This window comes from Lepidothrix coronata, unplaced genomic scaffold (assembly GCF_001604755.1).
Source record: "Lepidothrix coronata isolate B3197 unplaced genomic scaffold, Lepidothrix_coronata-1.0 Scaffold136, whole genome shotgun sequence".
NCBI classification, from domain to species: domain Eukaryota; kingdom Metazoa; phylum Chordata; class Aves; order Passeriformes; family Pipridae; genus Lepidothrix; species Lepidothrix coronata.
The window spans coordinates 1659989-1686929 of NW_016690316.1; the positions used below are offsets into that span (position 1 = coordinate 1659989).

The 26941-nt window shown below is 37.3% G+C and overlaps 1 protein-coding gene across 5 annotated transcripts in view; it reads left to right on the forward strand.

Annotated features, from left to right (window-relative positions):
• The window catches only part of DPYD (dihydropyrimidine dehydrogenase), a 336847-nt gene that overhangs the window by 49494 nt on the left and 260412 nt on the right, over window positions 1–26941 (forward strand). The gene's annotated exons all lie outside the window — the stretch shown is intronic.

Below are 26941 nucleotides of genomic sequence, written 5' to 3' on the forward strand. Positions count from 1 at the left end.
TGGGGTTTATAAATGGACAGACTATTGCTTTACATACCTTGAATGTGTATATGATAAATTATTTGGGTATTTTTTCTAGTAACTTGGCAGAAAAATAGCATAGCAATATACCTATAGTGTTAAGTTGCGTAAGTAAGAGCATTGAGCTGTTGTTAAACAAGGCTCAATTTGTTTTTAATATATAATCACTGTGAAAAATCTGGATCCCAATCCTCAGTAAAGCTTCATCTAGAAATTTAAAAGAGCTTTTAGACTGGTTTGTCTGCTATGAGGAGATAAGTGTTTGAGGAGGAGGAAGTGGTGTAGCTAACTGTATGTTGACACTGGTAGTCTTTTCATAGGTGGCAAAACCAGAACATGGACTGCTGCAGTAACTATTCCTCTGGATAAGCAGGGTAAAGTAGCCTCGAGGAGCCTTAAAATCAAAGAAACAACAAAAAAAAAAATTACCACCACACCCCATATTATAAAGTAACTTCTAGTAGAAGTGTGGCAGAAATCCAAACCCAGTTGTTAATATCAAATTAGATGAAGGTAAGGTTTAACAAGTTAATGAGTTGAAAAAGGTGAAGGAAAAATTTTAGAAAGCAACAGACAGGCAGGAATTTTTATTTTCTACTGAATCTCTTTACTCTGTGTACAGGCATCCATTGTTGTTAGCAAGAGAAAGAATCAGACTTGATGAAATTGGGAAGGGACTGTTGGAGTTGATCTAGACCAGTGGTCTCCACATTTTTTTGATTGTGTAGCAGCAAAATATTTTTGAGCATACATCCCCAATATGTGTATGTTGTACATGTACCACTGTACTAATATTTTATGTGCATTATGAAACACACTCAAGAAGAGAAATTCAAAAGCAAAAGATGAGATAAAAATGAAATAAAGACTATCTAAATTCTTTTTTTAAATATTTGTTAATTGTACAGAAAATATTTTCTTACCACATTGACAGGATTGCCTTGTGCACGCTCTGCTTTGGAGATCATTTATTTGGACCATCTTTCCTGCTCAGAGCAGGGTCAAGTAGAGCAGGTTGTTCAGGGCTGCATCCAAACAGGTTTTTATATCTCCAAGAATGGGCACTTCACAGTCTCTCTAGCCAAACATCTTCACAGTAAACAACAGAAAAACTCAAACAAAAAACCCCAACAGCAACAACACCCTCCCTCTTTTTTTTTTTTTTTAAACTGTAATTCCTTATGTTTTAGATTGTGCCTGTTGTTTCCTGCCCTTTCACTGGGCACCACTAAGAAGAGTTTAACTCTGTTTTCTTTTTTCCCTCCCATCAGGTACTTACACATTTTGATAGGATTCCCCCCTGACTCTTCTCTGCTCGAGGCTAAATGTCCCCAGCTCTCTCAGCCTCTCCTTGTGTGACAGAACTCCAATCCTATAATCATCTCAGTGACCATTTGCTGAACTCGCTCCTGTGCTCCCATGTTTCCCTAGTCCTGGGGAATCCAGCACAGGACACAGCACTCCAGGTCTGTCTCACCAGTACTGGGCAGCAGAGAAGGATCTCCCCCCCTTAACCTACAGGTAATGCTCTACCTGACATGGCCCAGGGTGCTGCTGGCCTTTCCTGTTCAGTTTGTCTTCCAGGACCCCAGGGCATTTTCTTTGAAGCTGCTTTCCAGCTGTTTGGCTGCAGCCTGTACTGGTGCCTGGTTGTTCCTCTGCAGGGGCAGGATTTCACTTGTCTTTTTTTTGTTGTTTTTTTTTTTTTCTTCCCGTGTGGTGTCTGTAGACCCATTCCTCCAACCTGTCAAGGTCCCTCTGAACAGCAGCACAACCCTTCAGAGCGTCACCACTCCAGTAAATGATAGATTGCTTTTGAACACTATAGTAGTAATATGTTTTAGATCTGTGTCCAGTGTACATTTTATGAACCTGGTGACAAATGAAGCCATAGTGTTTCAAACAGAAACATCTTATGAATCTAGTGTTGCAGTTGTTAACTTATCAGCTGAGTTGGTAAGGCACCAAGGTGGCTCATGACAGTGAGCAGTGAGACTGGTGAGATAATAAATATAATATAATAATGGCCAGTCTTCGCGAGCGAAGATTTGGGAAAGGTCATCAACCCTTCGAGCCTGCGCAGTGGATTTTTTAGGTGAGACACAGCTTGCGCTGAACTGAGCCCACCCTTTAATCCTGAGGTTCATCTGCCGGGGCCAAGCAAACTTGGACAGTGGCAGTGAGGTCCCCAGGACGTAGGTTTGTTTAGAGTGACCTTCTCTTAGATGAATTGCCTTACAAGGCTGACGAGCTCCATCTGCCCGGGGGGCTGGGAATCGAACCCGGGTCGCAGCGGTGAGAGTCCTGCACCCTAGCCACTAGACCACCAGAGGCCCCAACGAGACTGGTGAGATATTAATATGTAAATGGGTCCTACTTGTAGGTGGATATGTATACAGTCTACTTGTGAACATTGACTGAGTTAGTAGGTGTGAAAGCTTTGGAAGTGAAAATTAAAGCTGAATATTTTTGTATAGTCTTATTAAAGGAAAATATAAACATATTTATTCGTACTTTGAAATGGGAAAGGAAAGAGAAAGTTTGCTTATCTGTTTGAATCAGTATAAAAGATACCAAAGTTCCTTTAGAATTTTCTTTTGCATTCTTATATTTGCATATAGTTTTGGATAATATGAACAAGGGAGTGAGGCTTCAACTGTGATTTCCAGTCTGATAGAAACAGTTCCTGTTAATGATGATATTCACTGTTGTCTTGACAACTGTGTAAGCTGGGGTTAGTAATAATCAGGCTTCTTTTAATATGGTCTAGACTCTCAGATGTAGTCGACAAATAGTTTCTATGACTGGGCAAAACCCAAGAAAATTGCACTGTAAGAAGTTCTGTGATTTCACAAATGTTCATTAGTTTGCAGAGTAAAAGCTAGGAATTTAACAATGTGAATAAAAGAAGTCTGCAGCACAAACTACAAAACATCTAGTAACTGACTTAGGGCTTTGGCCTGAGATGTGGCAACTTCAGCTTCATATTCTGGTGCTGAGCCAGGCAACTTGGTTTTCCCATTTTAAAAAGTATCACAGAGATGTAGAGTCAAAGAAACACAGACGTGAAGTATAAGGAAATAAGCACAATGGAAAGTCATGTTAAATGTATTCCTGCTTTCCTATATTGTTCTGAAACTGTCTGAGAGAAGGATCCAACGTCAGATAAGGTGAAAGGGAAGGTAAATGAGAGAAGTAAAGGCTACTGGGTTTCTGGTCAGGGTCTCAAAGATCATCTATTCAAAAAATTTTTTTACGTTTGATGGAGTTGTAAGTCTTCAGAGTGAATTCTGTATTCCAAAGTTCTGGACTTCACTAAAGCTTTCGATACTGTCTCCAACAGCATTTTCCTGGAGAATCTGGCAGCCCATGGCTTGGGCAGGTGCTGTCTTCACTGAGTTAAAAGCTGGCTGGATGGCTGGGCCTACAGAGTGGTGGTGAATGATGTGACATCCAGTTGGTGGATGGTCGCTAGTTCTGTCCCCCAGGGCTCAGTGTTGGGGCCAGTCCTGTTTAATGTCTTTATTATCAATGATTTGTTCAAGGGCATCGAGTGCACACCCAGTAAGTTTGCAGAAGATGCCAAGTTGGATGAGAGTGTTGATCTGGAGGGCAGGAAGGCTCTGCAGAGGGATATGAACAGGCTGGATTGATGGGCCGAAAACAGTGGTATGAGGGTCAATAAGGTGAAGTGCCAGATCCTGCACTTCTGTCACAACCACCCCAGGCAGCGCTACAGGCTTGGGGAATGGGGACTGAGAAGCTGCCTAGTGGAAAAGGACCTGGGGGTGCTGGTCGACACTGGCTGAATGTGAGCCAGCAGTGTGCCCAGGTGGCTGAGAAGGCCAGTGGCATCCTGGCTTATATCAGGAATAGTGTGACCAGCAGGACCAGAGCAGTAATTTTTCCCCTGTACTTGGCACTGGTGAGGCCACACCTTGAGTCCTGTGTCCAGTTCTGGACCCCTCTGTTCAAGAAAGACCTTGAGGTGCTGGAGCATATCCAGAGAAGGGTAACAGAGCTGGTTGAAGGGTCTTGAGACTATGAGGAGCAGTTGAGGGAGCTGGGGTTAAGTCTAGAGAAAAGGAGGCTGTACTATGAAAGTAGCCACTAGCCTTGTGATTGTCATGCTTATTTGGGACTGAGGGACTAAGTTAAAATTTCTTTTCTACCTTCTTCTATATTTACATTTATCTCTCGTGCAATCATTTGAATGCTCCTTGGGGCATGTTTTTTGGGGAAATTAAATATGATTGCTTCATATATTTTTAACAAAAATGTTGTGCTTCTTCCAAAGTGCAACAACACTTTGCTTCTTGGGTGACCAGCTTGTGTTCCTCTGATGTATCTATCTCACCACCAACGAACAAACACCCCCTGCCACAGAGGACATACTAATTAGCTATATCACTTTGATATGGAGGCTTATTGATTTAGACCTTTATTTAGACTGCTTTTGGCTTAGAGATATTCCTTAAAAAACCCAAAAACAAAACCTGCAGAGATTTCTCAGACTGGAAATGAAAACCCCCGCAAAACTGTGGAATTTAGAGAATAAACCATGCTCCCCTTAGAATTTAGTTTCTAGATATGTATCTTGACAATTTTATAAATTTACCATACTATTAATATATATGAGATCAGGCAATGCTGCAGAATGCTAGTGTTGCCAGTTGCATTTGGTGTTGCATAGGTATGCAGGAAGAATATTAGAAAAACTTGAGAACTTTAAGTAGTACTTCTGTGGTAAAGACCTAAGTGGCTAATATAAATGAGTTTAATTTTGAGGGCCATTTTGAAAGCAGAACTTCACTATCATCTTTAGTGTACATTACTGGTCAAACAGATTGCCAGCATCACTTGCATTGGCCAAACGTGAGCCATATACCTTTACAGAGCAAGACTGCCCTGTAAAAGGATAGCTGTGACTGAACAAACTGCTCAGGTGCTGGAAGCTGTTTAATGGTATTAACAAGGCACTGTTAAACTGTTTTCATGCAGTTTTATCATGCTCTTTGTTGGCTAACTGGTCACCCACTAGCCACTCTCTGGGGGCCCAACAGTGCCTGGGATCTGGCCACAGTGGAATATTTTCTGTCTGCAGACAGACACTCTGCAGAGCTGTAACACCAAGCATGTATAGGAACCTGTGACATTAATGTAATTATATTTGTGATAATTATTAGAACTTGCACTGTCTTTCTGTGTAATTTCTGTGGAGAACTAAAGAATTTCATATTTTATTTTGCAATTAAAAAAAAAGTTCTGATACATGACAGGTCCATTGTTTCAAGTCTCAGGTATAACTGACACTGAAAATTTTGTGGAACTACTGATAATGCTTATCTTCTGCACTATAGAATGTAAATGCATTGCCTTGTATATTTTTTTAAGTATAAATCAAGAAGACTATAAAGTGACTCATTTTGAGCTTGATGGTGAGGTGGACTGTTCTGTTGAATATCAGCTTCATCATACCTTGACCAGAGATTTTAAAACTGGAATACATTTCCAAGTTTGTCAGCTGATTGTTGCACATACACTGTTTAAAATACTGTATATGATTTCTCATTTTTAATTTAGGAATTTTAAATTTTCTTGGTCCAGTGATAGGTGATCAAGATAAGTCAGATTGTTTTCCTTTGAATGTTCCTTTAGTCACTTAGCTAGGATAAACTTCATATAACCATAAATAAACTAATTTTATAAACTAAATACAACTTTAACTGACCTAAAATAGTGCATTGATGATGTTCCCGACTGGCAAATGTGAAAGGATGTTGGATTTTTTTGCTATTCCAATAGGTAATATAGATTTGCAGTTAATTTACATCAGAAGATAGAATTATGCCTTGTAGTGTATATAACCAATCCATGGATATAGAACAAAAGCATTGTTAGCAGAATAGAAAGCAATATAGTAAAATAGCAAAATAAATAATAGTCATGTGTTGGGAAGCTGCATTACAATTACTATTTTTGTTGATATGCTGAAATGTGCTTTAGGCAAAATCTTACATGAACATTTTTGATAAAATCTTGTATGTTTTTTATAAGCTTTCTTGTATGTATTACTGTCGCTGAATGATCTTCAGGTCTGGTCTGAGTTTGGCAAACACATTGTTCCTGTATTTGTGTGTAGCATTCCCAAGAAATATTTCAGAGGGGAGAAGAGAAAGAAACCCCCCACTTTTCTGTCACCTCAAGTGAGGAGAGCCTGTTTTTGGTTTTGAACTATTTAGTTCTATGATTTAAAGAAAAGCTTTGGATAACAGTCAAAATTTTGCTTTTTAGCAAACTGCAGGAGATGTTATCTGATGTTGGTGGTGAAAGAGATTTTGAAAACCACTGTGGCAGATGGCTTACCACAAAGACTCCAAAGGTGGCATGCAGGGGGTGTGCAGCATCATACTTTTCAGTGACTAACAGCCACTCGTCTGCGAACTGTTAGAGTAGAAAATTGCACTACAGAATCTTGAGTTCACTCCATGGGTTCCCACTTCATTACTTTTTAAAATACTAGGTTTTAAAATATTTCTGAAATTTGTTCTTTGCTACCATTAACAATCAGGAAAAAATGGTCTGAATCACCAGAGAGACAGTGTATACAACATGGACTACCAGGCTTATGAATACCTTAGGTTTATCAGCCTGTACACTCTGAAAAAGGTTTTGATTAATTATATATATAAAAAAAAAGTTCAGATATGAGTGAAGGAAACTTGCTGGTGGTTTTGCCATGAGTTATGGTTTTCTATAGTTTATTGATATTTAATTTTATGTTTCAGGGCTTTGGATGGTTTAGGTTAGAAGGTGTATTATGTGATTTTAAACCATAACAAAAGTGTACACAGAAGCTGGGTGTGTTGCAGCTTTTGCAAAGGAGTCAGATGCTTTAATTGAAGCTGTTGAAGCTCATGCTGTTTTAAGTCATTAATTTAATCCTTAGCCAGCCTATTGAGAGTACCACATACCACATGTATTTAACAAACCCCGTTTCCTACACTTCTGTGCAACCAACCTTAAATCTTCCATCCACCCAAACAAGAGTGGGATCACACTAAGCCATATCCTGCTACTTTAACTCTATCCTGAAATACTTCACATAAGACTTTCAAACTTATTATATTATCGATAATGTCTCTGCACACATTTTGAGATAGTTGAGAAATAAAATCTTTAGCACTGACAACAGTGTAAGACCTATCCTAAGGCAGCCTGCATCACTGAAGTTGAGGAGATAGATCTCTTATCCTAGTTGATACATTGCCAAATTAAAAGCCTTACTTAAAATACCATCTCTCTTCTCTGAAAGAGATTTTTACGGTAAGTAGGATTGCCGAATTCTTGGAATTGCCAGCATACAATTCGCACACAGCCAGTTCTCACTAACCTTACCTGCACTTCCCTAGTAGGACTTCCTGCTAGCATTTCTAGGTTAGTTATCCATCAGGTTCATCCTTCTTCAACCACTTTTACAGAAACAAGTTTTGGTGCTTCATCATCTGCTACACAAAGAAGCAAATGAAACTTTGTACCAGAGTACAGAAAACACACATCACTTACAACACTTCGTAGAGAGACAGAAATGTTCTTTTGTCTAAAACAAGCACGGTATCTACTACTCACAGAGGAGCAGAACAGACATATCCACTGTACTGTCCATCCAGCAGGCAAGTTACAACGTACAGACTTGTTTACACCACATAGTATTAAATGATATGTATCTGGATTGTAAAGTGAATGTTGTGGTCCTCAAATTTATATCTAATTCTAGTGTATAACAGTTTTGTGTACAGTCAGAAACCAGTCTGTCTTTACAAATGCTGTCTTAAAGGTATCTGCACTTCTTTCTTTTCAGACATTTACTGTAGTTCTCAAAAGCCTGAAAAAACGTAGTCTGTTTTTCCTCCTTTGTGGTGTCCTTTGACTTTCTGTTGCCCGGGGCATCTTTGTGTACATTCTCTTTGGAGTTCAGGATACAAAGTAAAGCTAAGAGTTTGAGGAAAAAATACAGTCTTCATTCAAAACTGCATTATTAGTTAGTGTCTTTGCATTATATATTCATTGTGGCCAGGTAATTATTATATTTTTTGATTATGGTGTGTTGTGCTGATTTTGGGCAGGCTAGAGTTAGTTTTCTTCACAGTAGCTGCTATGGGACTGTGTTTTGGATTTGTGCCAAAAACAGTGTTGATAACACAAGGATGTTTTAGCTATTACTGAACAGTGCTTATACAAAGTCAAGGCCTTTTCTGTTCCTCAGCTCACCCTACCCCACCAGTGAGGAGGCACAAGCAGTTGGGAGGGGACACAACCAGGACAGCTGACCCCAACTGACCTAAGGGATATCCCGCACCATATGGCATCATACTTAGCATATAAAGCTGAGGGAAGAAGAAAGGTGGGGGTGACATTCAGTTACCGTGTTTTGTCTTCCCAAGCCACCAGCCTGCCAATGGGATATAGTGATTGAATTCCTTGTTTTGCTTTGCTTGCATGAGCAGCTTTTGCTTTACATACTAAACTGTCTTCATCTCAACCTGTGAGATTTCTCACTTTTACCCTTCCCATTCTCTCCCTTATTCCACCAGGAAGCTATGAATGAGTGGCTTAAGGTGCAGGGAAGCGTGTGCCCAGGCAGGGGGATGCGCTGCTGCTGCGAGTCCTGCTCGTGGCAGGTGAGCCCTTCCGTGCTGTCCCTAGGATGGCTGGCACAGGAGCTGTGACACAGAAGCTGTGGGAACATGGATGTCCATGTTGGTTGCTCAAACCTACAGGACTAGGTGAGAAGTAGGCTAAAATAAGCATTTTCCAGGAAGGGTTATGTCTGGTCTTAATGCCAACTGTGTTGTTGTAGAGGCCCCCTGCTGCTGAGCCACACTGCTCGTATAGACACAGTCATTTTAGAGTATCTTCTGCAATAGCAGAAGAGATGTAGCTGTTCTAAGGACAAATTCTTCTGTGGCCAAAATCATGGGGAAAGGCTGGTTAACACCTCAGAGGAGAGAGAACCACTCTTCAACTGGTTGCAGATGAAATCCCTGATTTTCATTTTCTAATACGAGAATTTGTTTAACCAGCAGGAACTATACAGCAAAATTGTTTTTGCCCTCATTCCTCGTTGAATTAGATATGTTTCAGTAAGTGTAAAACTGACACCCTGTACTCCCTGCTTCTTTAATCAGTTTTTATTCTCTTATTCTACTTGGGTGCACGGGGTGAATGAAGACTTTACCTCTAATTTGGAAGGGCTTGAGTAATCTTTTTGTTATTGGCATTGCTAAACATTCTTTCTCCTGCTAGTGTAACAATGTCAGAACATGTAAAATTTATTTTGTCTTAAAACTGTAACTGCAAACAGGGCTTTGAAATGCAACTTCTCTTAATATTTTCTCTTCTCTCATACTCATTTAATTCTTGATGTAAAAGAAGAATTCATTGCTTTTGTGCTGGGAGTGTGAAGCCACAAGTTGATAATGGTAGCTCAATGCTTGTAATATAAAGTGCTGTTCCTGTAGTGTGGTCCAATTACACAATAGTAAAGCAGGAATGTAACACAGCGATGCTGCTTTCCTATTTGTTTCAGTAAGTTTAGCACAGCAGGAAATGTGGCATTCTGCCAAGGTAATGCGTCAAGCTTACAGTTGGATGGAAGTGCAATGGAAATTATTCTAAGACTTTGCATGCTATCTAATAACTCTGACTGAATGTATGCGACAGTTCTCTTATGAAATGTATTTGTTGTAGTTTCATTACAAGGATTTTATATTTTAATTTTGAGGCATTATGGTATTCTAGAGATATTTGAAAAAGTTTCTCTGTAGGTGCTACATTTACAGCATTGCAGTTTTAGTAATCAAATACAATTTCTGTACGGTTAGAGATCATGTACACTCTTTTTCAAAAATCCTGCTGTATCTTGTGAAATCAGAAAGAACTGCTACATTAATTTGATCAAATTTTGTACATTTTCTTCCAAACATGTTCTATTTTTTTGAGGAAAAATATATCTAAAATAAAATCTTAACTGAAAATATATGTATAATAACATGGAATATTTCCTTTCTTTTTGAAGCCTAGAGAGTAATAATCTATCAGCCATTTGGCAGCTGGCAGAAACCAGAAATGTCAAGGCATCTTTTTTGCTAGCCATTTTGCTTTAGAGACCTGGGGTTTGGGTAGAAATCAGCTAGAATTTTTGCAGTTGGTCTCATTTTTGACTAGTTTTTACATGGCTTTAAAACCATTCCTCAAGTAAACAGGCATCACTTTTGTACTGTGGCAGTTAACCCACCACAACTGTCTTAAACATATGTTGATATTCTTTGCAACTTTAAATAGTCCTCAGCAAAATATATCCATTTAAAATAGCATGGAAGTGGCTTTATAAACTGTTCCATGGTATATCTCTGAATGTTTCAAATGTGGTGAGGAACAGCCGTTGCTTATGGAGTATTAGCAAATAGTTCACAATTAAGGAGTTAATCTTTAGCCTCATTAACAGTCTCTGTACAGAGGTTATCGGTGCATGCTAAAAACAATATTGGGTTTTCATTTTGTGAACTTCAGAGAGCTCAGAGTACATCAGTTACTTTCAAGCAGGTTATTGAATACTATCATAGGTAAAAATACCAGCTGTATTGCATTTGTTTTGATTTTATGATTATAAAGGTAAATTTCCCCCATATCAGGCTGTGGTTTGTTTTTTTTTTTTAATCCCCACTTCTCATTTTTCAATCAGAAATCTAAAAAGAGTATCTGACACCTCTTGGTCTCAGACATTTCCTCTGTGGTAATAAGTTTGGGCTTACAGTAAAAGTAATAATTTATACTAGTGTTTAAAGCTTTCCAAAGATCTTTAGTTACATATGTACATACACCTCTCTTGAGGCATTTCTGAATGCCTTTGACAGCACTGATCCAGCAAATGGAAAGTTGGTTGTCACTGGCATTTGTTGTTCCAGTAGGTGTGTTTGTTCCAACTGGCTGGAGTTGTTTCAGCCATGAAACCTGAAGAGTGTATAAAAGAAAATAAAGAACAGAGGAGATGCACAGGGCTTAAAAAGTCAAACATCAGGCTTGACCCACGCTCCTTTTCTTGCAGAAGTAATGTCAGGTGTGTGTGGGAAAAAAAAACAACCTCTGACTTAGCTGAGCATCAAGACTCTGCACAGGTCCAGCAAAGCAAAGAAAACTGCAGACAATTATTAATGGGACTGAAAAATCATTACCAATATCCCATAGTAATTCCTGCTAGCATCAAGAGCACCAACAAATTCTCCATGCAGTTAATTCTCCATGCAGTGAGCTTCCTAACTGCAAATATGTGTTGTGTATGTTGTCAGCATTTAAGGGTCCTTGTGCATGAGAATTGGCTCACACAGTGAGAAGTGAAAGAAGAGTGTCTGGTTGAGTGGACGAGGGTACATGCTGATTTGGCAAAGGGTATAGGATGAATTCCTGGGTCAATGGTGATAATGATCAGAGTGCCTTGCTGATGAATAATTGAGTACGGGATGGTCAAAATTTTCCTCTCAGCGGTGACATAATTTGGCATAGTATGTGCCAATATTTAATGAAGAATACACATTTGGGACTGTCCAAACTGTCTTTGAGCTCTTACAGCTGCTTTTGGAGCTCTGAAGGCTCTATTATTGGATTGTAAAAAAACAAACCAAAAAAAAACCCCAAAAAACCAAACTACCACATTTGAACATCACCTATCAGGGGTTTTGGGGACAGCAATCACAGAAAGAGGATCAGTCAGAGATAAAGATCAAAACCACAGTGACAAAATATGCTTGTCCCTGGATATCCTGGATCAGAGTAGCTGCTCAACACCTTGGTTTGCTTTGATGACTAGTGCTGACACTGAAATGGTGCTGCTTTTTCATTAACAAAACTCCAGCTGAACCACTGACTCAATACATGTAACATGCTGTGATTTTGTTTTCACCTATTTCCTTACAGACAAACATACAGCAAGAGAACATTACAGTATGTCTTTCTAACACTGTGCAAACAGGCCTGAAGTAGAAGTAAAAGGAATATCCAAATTCTATGAAAATAAATAGCATCTTTCTTTAATCCAAAGTCTCATACCTACTGCTGTACAACTGTACTGACTGGAAAGTTTAAATTTGGTCTTTTGTTTATTCTTACCAATCAGTCATAAGTTCCCTCATTAAATGTCATGATTTAGTGTTTTCCAGACCTTCAATTATTGTGGCACTGAATTTTCCCCAGTAAATTTGTAAGTATCTCCCTGCACTATATGGCAGTGTGTTATCTTTTATATTTAGTGTGGAACTTCTTTTTGACAGTAGTAGTATTGCAAAATAATGTTGAGGGTTCGGGAGGTGAAAGGACTGTATCTCTCAGATGAAATAAGAACTATTTGTGAAAGTATAACCCACACTATTGTTGTTGTCCTAAATACGTCTTAGTGCTGTATATTTTCTTTTATATTTAAAAATACCATTTGATGATTAACATAGGAAATTACTATGAGAAGGAAAAGGAAACTTTCAGCTTTTTTTGTGCTGCATCTTGGTTGCAGTTAGAACAATGGGTCAGTGGCACTAAATATTACCTGGAGGTTTGCTCATTTTATTTTACCTTTGCATTCTTCCAGTGGATGGATAATGGTCAGTTAATACCTTTAACTCTATAAATTTTCTTTTTCTATTAAAAAAAGTAAAAAAAGCAGTGGGGAGGATTTTTTCTCATCATATTCTCTGATTGCCAAGGTATTTGTATGTAGAGGGAAGATTCTTTTGGTATAATCAATCTGCTGCTACCCATTTTACTGCCAAGCATTCCTTCTCTATGGTAGCGTAATGTTACCTAGGGAACAGCTTAAAACTGACACATACAGTGGTGCCACAAATTAATTTCACAGTTATCAGGATATAGGGTGATAACAACAACATGAGCTACTGTGAAATTACCATTGTTCCTATTGAGTTACAGTGTAATTATTACTTTTGTGGCAACTATGCAAATAACTCATGTCACCACTGTAGGATGGGTTGTGCTTTCCTTTCTCTGATTCAGTACTTTGTGCTTCAGAGACATCTTTATGTGCTATAAACTAGAGCTGTGCTTTGAATTAAAATCGAAATATGGTTATATCTTCACAAAAAAAAAAAAAAAGGGAAAAAGAAAAAAGCAAGAGACTGAAGAGACTTAAGAGACTAAAAACCAAAATCCCTTGCAGTCTGTCCATTATCACCTGGAATCAGGTCTGCAAATATGTGATAATTTAACAAAAGAATAGTCAAACTGTTATTTTTCCATTACTTCCAGCATGAAAGTGGGAATCTTCCTTCTAAAAGGGAGCTTTAATTTAGTTACTTTTGTTAAGGGACATTTTTGGGTTTCTTTGGTGCCGTTTTATGGAGGCTGTCTGGTGAAAGGGACAGGTAAAGAGATGTTTGATTACATTGTATATTCTTATTGACAGGTAGGAAAAAAATTCTGGAGCAAGGTTAAGATAGTGTTTCCAGTATATAAGATGGAATGTATCTGTAGCCCTGAAAAATGAATGCTGGTAGAAACCAAACAGCTGCTGTGGCTCAATGATGGCAGAAGGAAAGGTCACATAATGTGGAGAAGTAGGCACAGGTGCTCCTTGTAATGCTTCATTATAACCAGAAATAAGTAAGCTTTGGGGTCTGCAGGTCAGCTTTAACATTTTCAGAAAGGTAAGATCCATGAGGTTTTTTTGGTTGGTTGGTTGGTTGGTTTGGTTGTTTGTTTTCTGTCAGTGGGCTGAGATTTTCAGAGGTTCCTACAGAGAGCTTGGATGCGAAACTTACAGTTGTGTATGGATGGATCACCTTAAGAACATTTTAAAATTTCCATTCTAGATAAGTGGCTATTGCTCAGATTTTCAAAATTGCTTAGAATTCAAACATTTTAAATACTAAAAAAAAAAAGAATACTTTTGAGATGTACCATTTAGAAAAACATCATAGCTACTATTGCACCAAAAGAATGAGCAATTAAAACTTGATTAAATAAGTCTGTAACCAAGTGAAAGTCTGTATGTGTATGATAACTCACTATTATAAAAATTGTGAGTGCAAGATAAATTTCCCAGAGGGACAAAATTCTGATGCTGGTCAAGTTTTCTTTCTATTTTAGAATTTAGTAAAACTTCATTGACATATAATCCTAATGGAATGATACCATCTGATTTTTCATTTCCTAATTTAAATTCTTAAATTATATTTTGTAGTATATAAAAATGAAATTGAAGAAAGTTTTTTTTTTATTTTAGTTATAATGACTTTTCACATATTCTTTTGCAAAAGAATGTTTTTAAATTAAATTTTAAGTATTGTTTTAAATTGCAGGATAGCTTGCAAACAGAATCTGTTTCCCTAGTTCTGGTTATACTGTAGCAACAGAAATACAAAACAGCTTGGTGAGCCTGTTTCTGTGAGTATTGACTTTTGAAGGCATAAATATGAACAACATTCTGAAGGAGCTGTCTGTGTCCATGTACATTGCTAAAATGTCTCTACTGCATCTGCAAGATTTGAGCTACAGTGTTATGCTGTAAATTTGTTTGAAAATACAAATTTCACCTTATGTGAACATTGGGTTTTTTGAGGCTACAAAGATAATTGTAGCAAAGCTATTGAAAGAGTAGGAATAAATCCAAATGATGATGAAATGTAAAGACAAGCCATGCTGTGTCAGTGTTCCAATATATTATTTTCTATGTTTTTCAAAATAACAATTTTCTGAAGCCATTTCTTTAAAATTAATGAAAAACATCTATATATTAATAAAAATTACAAAGCAGTATGCTGTCCTGCATCAAAGTATTCTTTCTTTAGTTGGAAATACATAGATTGATAAGAAGAAGTCACTTTCATGAAGCTTGGCCTTATCTGTATTTGTGAATTGGTGTACTTGAAGGAGAAGCATTTTAAACAATAGTTGGGGTTTTTTTCCAGTAGTTTGATAGTCATAAGACTGTCTCTGGAAATGCAGTGTTCTGATTCTGTCTTGTTTTGAATTTTTTTTTAATTGGGTCAACACAATCTGCTCAGGTTTTGCACTGATGGAATATACCAGTACCATAAAACCTCTGCAACTGATGATCTAGGGGAAGTAATAACAAGATAAATAAACCTTACGTTTTGGCTCATTTATTATCCATGTGATGGATAATGGTGGAAAAGTATGTGATAATTAATGGACTGACTTCATGGAATGACTCCTGTTTATCATATGGTTGTTGCTCTTTTTAGAAGTTTGCTGACAAGTATATTTATTGCTGTATGAGGAGGTCACTAATTAATGTGGATATTAGTAAGGCTTTGTGAGGATACCCTTAAAAATCTGATTGCTTAAAAATTTTCTCTCTGTCCCCCTCCACTTTTCTCAGTTCTATATATTGAAGAGCTAAGTCAGTATTTAATGCCACATTATTGCCCAGGTGCAGTAGCATTAAACCCATATAAATTTCATTTCTTTCATTTGAAAGAAACAGCCCGGGCCTAGTAAGAGTTTCTGGAATATCTGCTGCAATCTTTGCATGCTGTTGTTAGGAGTCAGGCTTGTGGAAGCAAGTCATTAAGGTTTAGAGCCACCAGAGGTGCTCCTTGTCCCAGTTTTGGAAGGACTGGGGGGGTCAGGATGGTAGTTGTGAGACTGTGGGGAACTTCTACTGTTGCCAGTAGTGAGCCAGAAGCACAAGTTGATCATAAAAGTTAAATATTGTATTTCATATACCTGATGACCCAAACAAGCAGTTATTTTCAGGATAAGTGTTATGTATTGACAGGTTTTTCAATATAACTACATACAATAAATTTTTTGGGTTGTTGTTTCCCCCCCCCCCAAGAATCTTATTTTGAACTATATGGTGGACTCTTTTGTTAAAATGTAACTACAATGTATCTCCAAAACTGATTGCATAAAAATGCCTGGCAAACCACAGAGCAAAAATTAAGAATAATTTTCTTATAAAATAAGTAGCATCAATTATTTTATTGCTTTGAGTGTATTTTATGGTCATAGCTTTACTGGACAAATAATAGTAATTCTGTGCTGCATGTGAAATGTCTGTTGTTTTAAAACAACAAGGAAGTTTAGATTTCTTCCTATGTTTTCAAGTAAGGGAATGATCTCAGCTGGTTAGTTTGATGGATTTCTTTCCCTTCACCCACAATGACCAATTTCAAATATCCTCACAGGGAGATAGGAGGGAAGAGTGGGCTTTTTGGTGTGTTAAACAGCTAATTTTTCCCTTTTTTGTTCCTCTTTTTCTTTTTGTTCAGTCTTCAGGATTCTTTTTTGTAGTTCCCTGTGTGTCCTATTATCACTTCACTAGTTAAGAGAGACTGAACTGAACCAAGTCCTGTAATGTAGTCTTTCTTCCTTTACTTATGGAGTTATCTGTAGGAAAGGTTGTAGCTTTTCAGACTGATCGTATATTTTCTCCTTCAGTCTCTGGGTGACTGATGAATGGTGAAAGTGCTCAGCAGAAGCAGCCTGAAAGCTGAGGTACAGCTCTGACTGCCAGGGAAGCAGTTTAGGACCTGGTGGTCTGCAAAGAGTCAAACCCTACATACTGGCTGAGTCACTTTCCTGCTGCATAGTCCATTTAAACCTCTGAAGTGAGATCTTCAAGAAGAGTCCTGTGAAGGTCCTTTGACAGGTTCTTATGACTCCTGCCACATAGAGGCAGCCTAATCTGAACTGGAAATATAACTAAGCTGTATTATGTTCTGTAAGTACAGATGGGTGGACATGGTACTGGAATGGTGGTGTGTAAGGGTGAATAAAATCCTTTTTCAGGAGTGTCTCTGGAAAGGATATCAGAGGACAAGATACGTGTTATTTTTATGTTCTCACAATTGACACCACTTTGTGCTTCATACTGTGACTTCATCCTGGGAAAAAAGGAACCATTTGAGAATGAGGGAAGTCCTTAGTTATATTTCACTTGATGGAAGGTGAACTTTTAACATAAAATTTGCATGCCTCTTCCTGTTGGTCACAAGAGCTGACACTGAGAGACATGGCCATGAAAAAACCTTTTCTTGGAAGTTCCACCTACTGGAAGAGACTTAAAAATGGCTTGACTGAAATTGTGTCTCCTTACTAGACTGAAAACTGTGGTCCTCTTGTTTCAAAATAATAAACGTACTATTTCTTTATGCAGGGCCACTGAAAATTAACAATTATGATCTGTGGTCTGAAGAATATAAATAGTTCCTCCAGGGAAAAATACATAAATCAGTGCCAAATCTTGCTAAATTAAAAAAAACAAATAACCTATTTCATTTTGGCAGGGTTGATAATGTTCTGATCCTTGGCTTCAGGGCCAACATATTTTTCTAGGTCTACACAGAAAGATGCTCATGTCATTTCTGCCCCTACAGTAAATAAAAAGCTGGATCAGCTGTCCTGTGTTGTTTGTAATGAGTTCCAACTGGAGCACTATCCCTCCATGCTTGGCAGCTTAGGCAGCTTTTCAGTGGAGAATTTTCTGTTTTTCGGGAAGAAAGATTTTTTAACCTCTTCCTTGCCCAGAGACATAAGAGATTACCTTAAAAATAGAAACTACATCAAAGTTTTGAGATTTATGGATATTAGTATATTTTGTGTTTATCCAGAAGAGTCCTTCATGTTCTGACACATCTTATTTCTTTTTTTGGGAATCAAGTTTCAGTTTTGCTCTTTGTAGTAAGATAGAGGTTCTGACATCCATTGCATCAAATACAGCCTGGTACTATGAGTTGTCTCATATCAGCTACTTCTGCATTACATACATTTCTCCTCTCTCTTCCCCTTCCCCCCTCATCCTTCCCCCCCCAATTTCCTTTGCTCAGCAGTCTTTCTTAATGTTTTTCCTCACTGAAATACCAAAACCTGTAAGAAGTTAGTTTGTAAAATGATTTGACTGGTCAGTTCGCCTCTGACCAAGGAAACAAGCTCAGTGGTAATGAAGTTTTAACTGAAGACAATATATAGCATTGTATACTCAAACTAAGCCAAATAGGTAAAACTGTGGTAGAGCAGAAATGTGATCTTTACCAGCTTCCCTAGGAAATTATGTGTGATTAGGGAATTCGTTGGGGAAGAATGATCCCTTTCTATTGTCCTTCACTAAGATCTGTGATGAGCATTCTTTATCCTCTTATTTTGCCTATTGTCAGATTCTCTTTGTGGATAAATTGGATCTGCCACATCAACGTGCTGTTTTACAGCTATGAATTCCCTCCCTCAGCAGACATGGAATTCTCAGCAAAGTCCTGAGCACTTTGGCCAACGTGCAGAAAGCTCTCACTCTCACATTTGATTTTAAATGAAGCAAAACATGAGCTTCATAACTTGAACATGAGCTTCAGTTTGTATGCACAGCGTAGAGCCACAGTGCTTGTGTCTGTAAATGTAGTATCTGTACTGTATGTTGTATTTATGTTGGCTCATGGAACTAGACTCAAGTCCTGGGAATTTAGCTGTTGCTCTTTGTGTGATGATGCCTTGCCATGTGGCCACTGACCTGCCCTCAAGGAGCTCATTTGCTGGAAGTTCTCAGTGGATCAATTCTGAGTTTCATCCAGAGACTACCTTCTAAGAACACTAATACTTTTGTCACACCATGGATAGTCCTGGTCTTCTGTGAGTACATTTCTGCGAGGAGTAGGATTAATAATTAATGCCTGTTCCCTCTGTGTAAAATAGGATAATCTCTGACAGATAGTGTTTTTTAACAAGAACACTGTAGTAATTCAGATCACACTAAGCATGATTTTTCTGTGCTTCAAAATGAAAAGATGGTTACATGGATGTATGTAAAACCTGCTTGGTTTTCTTGTACTCTGTTACTAGTTTTGGATCATGGACACTGGATTTTTGAGAGGTTGTAGTAGTAGTTGTGGTAGTGGGGTTATGTCAAATCTCATAGCATTATAGAAATTTCTGAAGTCTTCTCATCCATTATGCCTGTCTGTAAATGAGCAGCTGAGAGGAAAAATAAATTGCTGCCAATAGTGGCAACTTATTAAAAAAATTTAGACCTGTGGAAGTATTTTGTATCAGTTTTACCATTATGAGTAATATAAACATGCAATACTTGGGTTCTTTTATTCCTTAGATGCCTTCTATAGTGCTGTCATGAAAACAAGATATTTAATGAGTTCTTAATCCTTTTTTACTGGGACATACACCCTAAAGATTTAGAAGTCAAATTGGGCAACCATCAGTACAGTCAAGCTGTGCTGGGTTCCAAGGGAAGATCATCTATCCCTTTCTGAAAGCTGCAGAGATATATTAATGAATGATGGAATGGTTGATGTGCTGTCAGGAGGTTGTCCAACATCAGCATCAGGCAGATGTGCTAGAAGGACTGCCTGCTATGCTATAAACATGTATATTTAGATTTTCTCGTTGTATGTGAAGAACTGTTACAAAAAAGCATGTACCGTGGCATACTTGAGATGGATGGGTGTCATTGCTTAAATGAAGGCTTTGAAATCACAAATGCATGTGCGAGTAGCTATTTTCTTCCATTTGTAAAATACTCTGCTAACTATTTCTCAGAATGAGTAATGTACCATATATAGCACCAAAACAGTATCTAAAGTGCTGCATATCATGCTAAACAAAAATAGATATGTATGTTGAATGCAGGATATAGTTTGCATCCTTGGAAGTATCCATTTGGACCTTCTTTCCGTGGAAATGTGATTTTGAAATGCTGCACATCTGTTCAACAGAATATATATATTTTTCAAGTTTATTGAAAAGTATATATTTTCAAAGAAATGGACTGATTATTTGATCAGTTTTTCTGTTGAGAAGGCTGAGAACATGAGAAAATATCTTTTAGATTCACAGGTCAGACAAATTCCTGGTAGTTATGAGACACTGGAGGGGAATTATTGAAGCCACTTAAGAGTTGCCACTTTAATTTCTAAAGGCTGCCGGAGTACTTACCCTGATCTACAATTAAAGAGGTTCTCAACACTGAACTCTACAGGAGGTTTCCAGACAGGTTCTTCCTGTTGCACATTGATTCAGTCCCTCCAGCTCAACCAAGCCAGATGTACAGAGGGAGCTATAAACTATCTGATACTGAAAGCTAATAGCTTAAAGGTTTACCAAGTATTTGACATGTTAAATATGTGAGTTTAAATCCTTGCTCTTCCTGATTTTTGGGTAAATGCTTGAATTTAGTTCTTCCACAGCTCAGGGCTCAAACATAGGTTGTCTGATGATGATTGCTATGTAACTGTTTTGTCTTTTTTTTTCCTATCTTCAGATGGAAAAGCAAAGCTTAAATGTATTCCTTCATGAGCAGGTTCATAGTGGTTATCTTTGCAATAGGAAAAGCATGGCTCTGGTTTGTCTCTGGCTGTGGCAGGTATTTAAGCAATTAAACTATTTGCAGCTAGCATCTTGGTTGGTTTTTGAGAATCTCTTACGTATACCCCTACCTACTCTTTCCATTCATTTAGTGTGTGTTAGGAAGCCTGAGCATCTAAATTGAGTTCAAGAAGTCAGCTTTAGTTAAATTTGGGGCTTCAAAGCCGAAAAATTGAAGATGACGCAGTGGTCAAAAATATTACTTTAATACTCGCATTTTGAATTCATGGAAAGGAAGTAGCATGTGCCTGAATGACACAAAGGATCTAGCAGTCAAAATACAAGCTAACTCTCTGAGTCTGCAATGAAGAGTGAGAAGTGTAGCAGAGAGTTTCAGAAATACTAGTGCAATGCAGAGCCACGAGTGAAAGGGAAACAGTACAGTAAAGCAGTGCTCAAAAAGGGAGAGGTATGTCTGTCTCCTCCAAGTGAGCAGAAGTATGATACTGCATTACTGAACAAATAATGATGATAGCCTAGAAATTCATTAATCTGTAATACCTGTTATCTCTCGAGTTTTTTATATTATGAGAGATGAATGGGTGATTGACTACTATAAGTTGAAAATTGTCAGCTTTATCTGTTGTATTCACAGATTTAGATAAAGATAAGAAGTTGATCTTCTCTGCAGAATGAGTTTCATAAGTGTGTGCTGCATCTGAGAGACCACTCTCACCCTCTAGAAAATATTTTAAAAACCCTAATGTCTACAGATTTCTGTGGAACAGTAGTCTGAAATCTGGTTTCTTTTTCCTGTAGAAATAGATTGACTTATAAGAGTATCAAAAAAATTTAAGTTCTGAGTTATGTCAGTCCAAGATTGGACTGGTGAAGTTTTCTGTAGTATACAGTATATATTTATTGGGTTCTTGTACTAATGTTTTCTCATTGGTGTATACTTTTTTGCTTAGAGTTTTTAGATCCACTGGAAAGAGAATAAGGCCATGAAAAAGTTCACGTAATAAATATTTCTCCAACTTTTTGGTTGTGATTTTAAACAACATTCCTGTTAAACTTTAGGTGTTTGAATCAAAGATATTACACCATTAGATAGAAGTGATAATGTCACCATGAACTATGATTTTGTTAATAGTATATCTGCCATATTAAAAAAATTGCTAAGTAAAGGGCTGTACCCACGTGACAGAATTTTAAAAGCTTTAAGTACATCTCACCAATGAATTCTGATATTTTTTTGTCATAGGATAAGTTGTGGTTTTGTTACGGATTTTATAGTGTTGCTTATAGGCTGTATTTAAGAAAGGGGAGTGTGGGTTTGTACAATGCTGCTGTCTGGTGCAAGTCAGAATATACCTCCTCCTGAGCTGACAGCTGCTGCAGTAATTTTAAGAAGAATCCATGTTACCTTCCCTGTGGCTTCTCCAGGTGCTACAATGCCTGAAGGAGGTAAAATGGCACTAACTTTTACATATGTCAACATCTGTACTGGAATAGGGCTTTGTTGATTAAAACTTGAATAGTCTAACACCTTAGCAGTAATCAACCCAAACTACTTGTGCACTGTACAAATGACATTTCATGTTACAGATAGCTTTTTCCCTATTCCTCTGAGTTTTAAAAGAAATCATCTGTTTATTTTACTGGTAGGAAAACAGACAATTCTATGTGAAATGTAGCTACATTTATTAGAAGTATTCATTGAAAAACCATTCTTTAATTATTTCCTAAGTCATTCCTCGACTTAATTGATTTTTTTATATAGTCAGATTATTGAATGTAATACTTCAGTACTTTCATACTTTGAAAAATAAAAATATTAGGATTAAACTGTTATACCCTAGAATTAGATATAAATTTGAGGACTACAACATTCACTTTACAATCCAGATACATATCTTTTAATACTATGTGGTGTAAACAAATCTGTAGGTTGTAACTTGCCTGCTGGATGGACAGTACAGTGGATATGTGGTCTGCTTTGCTCCTTTGTGAGTAGTAGACACTGTCCTTGTTTTAGAAGAAAGAACATCTTTGTCTCTCTACTCAATGTTGCAAGTGATGTCTGTTTTTTGTACTCTGGCACAAAGTTTCATTTGCTACTTTGTGTAGCAGATGATGAAGCACCAAAACTTGTTTCTGTAAAAGTGGCTGAAGAAGGATGAACCTGATGGATAACTAACCTAGAAATGCTAGCAGGAAGTCCTACTAGGGAAGTGCAGGTAAGGTTAGTGAGAACTGACTGTGTGCGAATTGTATGCTGGCAATTCCTTCCCCATTTAAGATGTAGTAAGGATATGAAAGGTGTGCACAGTTGGAGGTAAACAGGTGTCCATCTTACAAATTCTTCCTGGCACCATCTTGTGGTAGTTTTGTTTCCAGGCAAGCCTAGTTACAGGTTTTAATAAAACCACTTTTGTGAGGAATTTTACTCTTCTGTTGTCACTTGATGTATTTTTGGCCTTTGTAGGTACCTGCAGTACTGAGGGTTACAGAGTCCTACTCTGCCTGTGTCTTCTGTTAACAGGCAGCACCTTTCATTTCATACGTCTTGCTGTGACTTGTATGGGGCGATATTCTGTTTTATACATTTCCATGGTTTTTGTTCTTGACAGTGGTTCTCAGTAGATGCATAGTGGTGACATCTGCGTGTTACCTGCTTGTTCGTGGAAGGGGGAATAACTACACTGGTCTCCTGCAAATTTGTTAGAGACTCATGCAGGATGTGACTGCCACTTATTAAATGTTCCAAATAAGTATTTGTGTGGTTTTGGACAGCATTTAAGATGTGCATGTACCTGTTTTAGGGAGATGTACACACAGTGATTTTTAATTAGCTTTGAGGGTGATGCTGCTCTTCTGAATGTGTTAGTGCATTGTGCTGGGCAGTCAAGGGAAGGGACCTTAGTTGAAGTGAAAAGATGCTCATGTAATCCCTGGACCTGCCATGGCTTGGATCTGGTGACCTTCAGAGAATCCTGTAAGCATCCTCTATGTCCCCAGACTTTTTCTGGAGCAGGGAATACTGGCAAGAACTTTCTGCTGTGTTCATTCTAATTTATTGTTTACATGAGGATTGGTATGTTAAAAGGTGAAAGAAAATGTAAAAAGGTAAACTTAGAATAGGTGGAAACAGGCTTTAATTATGTTATGTATTATAGAACAAAAGAACTTGATGATTTGTTTGGTTTTTTGTTTGTTTTGTTTGTTGGTTTGGTTTTTTTGGGTTTTTTTGTGTTTGGTTTTGGTTTGGTTTGGTTTGGTTTTTTTGTGAACCAGGTTGTAGACCTGACTTTTAGCTTATAGTGTTGTAGCTGCTAATGTTAGGAACATTTCAAAAAGTTCAGAAATCTAAGTTTCTTGCATTTCTTCTGGTCTACATATAATGTCTTGTAATTTGAAGCTTCTCTACTGATAAGCCTCACACTACTCCTTGTAGGGACATTCTTGGAGAGTTTATCCTCTCTTAGTGCAAAGTTTTACTAAAACACAGACTTTACAGCTCACTTGGTGCAGTAAGTTTGAAAAACTCCCCCTCATCTAGTTCGGCTTCCTCTAGACTGGAAGTACTTTCTGAAATTGTCTGTAGCACTAAATGCAGCTTTTGGGACTGATGGTTAGAGACATAAGGGGTTCTTCTCTGGAGTATACTGCTTTCTAGTTGTTTTTTTTTGGCAATGTGGGCTCTGTCAGGAAGATTTATTCATTAACATGCTAGCTAAAAACTAAAAGCTCTGAGGTTCCACAGATGGTTTAATTTAGAGATCGCTAAAGTATTTTGAGAGAATTTAAAACTCTGATTAGGTGAAAGGGTTTTGTTTCTTTCTAACAAGTTCCATTTTATTGAATACCTTTGGACTTATTCAATAGAATTATTAGATACCATAGTCACACTTCGATTTCACTAGGTGTGCATCAGGTGGATGATTTATATGACAGATGAGAGTGGAGGTTTCTTTCAGGATAGTTTCTTTTCAAAGTTTTTTATTTACAGAGTGCAGCCTCAGGATAGCACTGATGCTTTTGTTAGTAAGTGATTTGTGCCAGCCCCAGTAAAAAAAAAACAAACATTTGATTTGTGCATTCTATTGTAAACACATGTGCACATGCTCGCCCTCTTTAGACATACTGTATTTTATCAACTCAAGGGATCCTTATTTCTTTTATTACAGTGTGTAATGACTACCAAAGACAGCAGTGTAGTAAGTTGTAATAGGTGTTAGGAAATAAGTAAGAAAGTTGCCTAATGTGAAATTCAGACAAGTGTGAGTCTGCCATTCAAAACATATCTTCAAAGTGTTCCATACAACTGGAAAATATTTTATTTGTGTTATTCTCTAGGAAACACCTGTGAATATTCTGTTTGCATTCCTATTTGACTAAAAAAGATGGCAGCTTTTTGTTAGCTTTTTAGGTTATGGTAACAAGGCTACATTCTGAGCCTACAAAAAGATGCTGCTAGTCTCTATTAAAGGAATAGCAATTTGTAACTGGGCAGAAAAATTCAGACCAGTTGTGTTAAAATAATATTTAGAAGTAAGTTTGTCAAGTAACCGAAGATGTACCAACATGAAGATTCAGTACAATACAACATACATGTTCATAAAACATAATGTAAATTTAAATATTTGCATTTTGGAATGTGACTGAAATACCTGTTTTCATTGAAAAGGAAAATGTGGTATTATGAAAAATCGGCAAATTAATATTAGTGTGTTTACAGCAGAACTGTGGGTTTCTCAGCTGTAAATGCTGGTCCCAGAACTGGCATCCATAGCATTCTGAAACAGTTGGGCACTCGGGATAGGTTTGGCTTGAGAAATTTGGCCTAGCAGGGTAAGTGTTTGTGTTTAGTTAATGGTTGCTTCTGTTGGTTTTTTGTTTTCTCTTCCTTTTTCTTAATCCACATTTTTCCCCGGTTATATTTCCTCACTCCTGGATACAATGTGTCAGTAATTTAATCTCTTATTTCTCCAAGAATAAGGTAGTAATGTCATACTTTATATTCATGATAAATTCATAAAATATTTAATAGATACTAGCATGAGCCATTAGGAACTGACTTTGTAAAAAGATGGAATACTTGAGGGCATTTGTCACACATAATTCATGTATGATGACTAAACTGATTTCAACTCTGGGTTGACGTGGTTTGCATTCTCCTTACCTTATGTATCTTGTAAGAATATTGAAAATGCTGGAACTTATTAACTTTTTGTCTTAATAGATAGAAAGGTAACACTAAATCACAACATCTAAAAATAAATCTGGTTTGTTTGTTCTTTTGGAACATGATAATTAGTTAAAGTATTCATAGCGTTGTTTGTAATGTTTCTATTGTGTACAATAGTACACATAGCATAGTAATGAGGTAGAAACATTAAGAATAACCCTTATTCCTCCAAAAATGATGGTGAACCATTACTGTTGCTCTTGCTGTGAACTATAGTTGAATGATTATTTAGCTGAATCCAAAACCAAAATATGATGTTTAAAGTTTTCAATGGAACCTGTCTCTGAGATTTTTCTCAATACAGTGACTTAGGCTTATACTATGGGAAGAGTGTGTGTTTGAGAAGGATTAGGACAGATATAATGTTACTGATGTGGCAGTGAAGAAATGACTTCATTTTAAAATACACGAATAGGTAGTGCTATCAGGAGCTATTCAGAAAAAAACCAGCTTTATATTTTCATGCTAAGTAGAAAAATGCTGGTGAGTGATATACACTGAGAAATATGTCAGGAGGTTGTGTAGAGGTATTTTCCAGATCAAAATAATCACCCTAGAACTTCATTTGACCATGTAACCTTTTTTTCATTGTCACAAAGGCAACAAACATACAACATATAGTATAAATTTAATATGTAGTTTTAATTATGTGCTAGAAAATTACTAATTTGCATTAAAGATAGGGATACTTATTTATGAATTACAGAACTGTGCAAATTAGCAAGTGAACAAACACAAAAAAGAATACTGTATCACATAATGTACTTAATGCGTTTTGACATTTGTGGTTCCGTGTTAACTGGTTATGCTAGTACATCATCTTGCATGGTGCTAGTAAACATATTCAAGTATATTTTAGCAAAGATCATGCTGTGCTATCAGTAGAGCATTTTGCCACAGCAGTGTCACTCCTTCCTTGTTGCTGAAAAATGAGAGGGTTATATTGCCTTACATAATATATTGTGCATATTTTTGTTCCTTTTATTTTAAATTGTGGACAGTTAGGTTCCTGGACTGTAGCATGTGTAAAACACCCAGAAGGATTTGAAGAGAGCTCTGTCAGGAGTTCTGCTCTTAATTATTCTGATTTGGATTGTTTTGTTTCGTTTGTTTGTTTGTTTGGGTTTTTTGGGGGGTTTTTTGCATTTGAGGAATTGATTTTTTTATTTTTCTCTTTGAGTGATAGCTGTCAAATGCCTGTCTCTGGAAAGCTCCCAGTCTTTGAAGAACCTGGTCAAGGAAGTGAAGGGCTGAAGAAAAGATAGAACTTTTCCTATTCTTCATTCCTGTCTTATGCAGAAAGAAAAACCTCTTATAATTGGACAAATACTC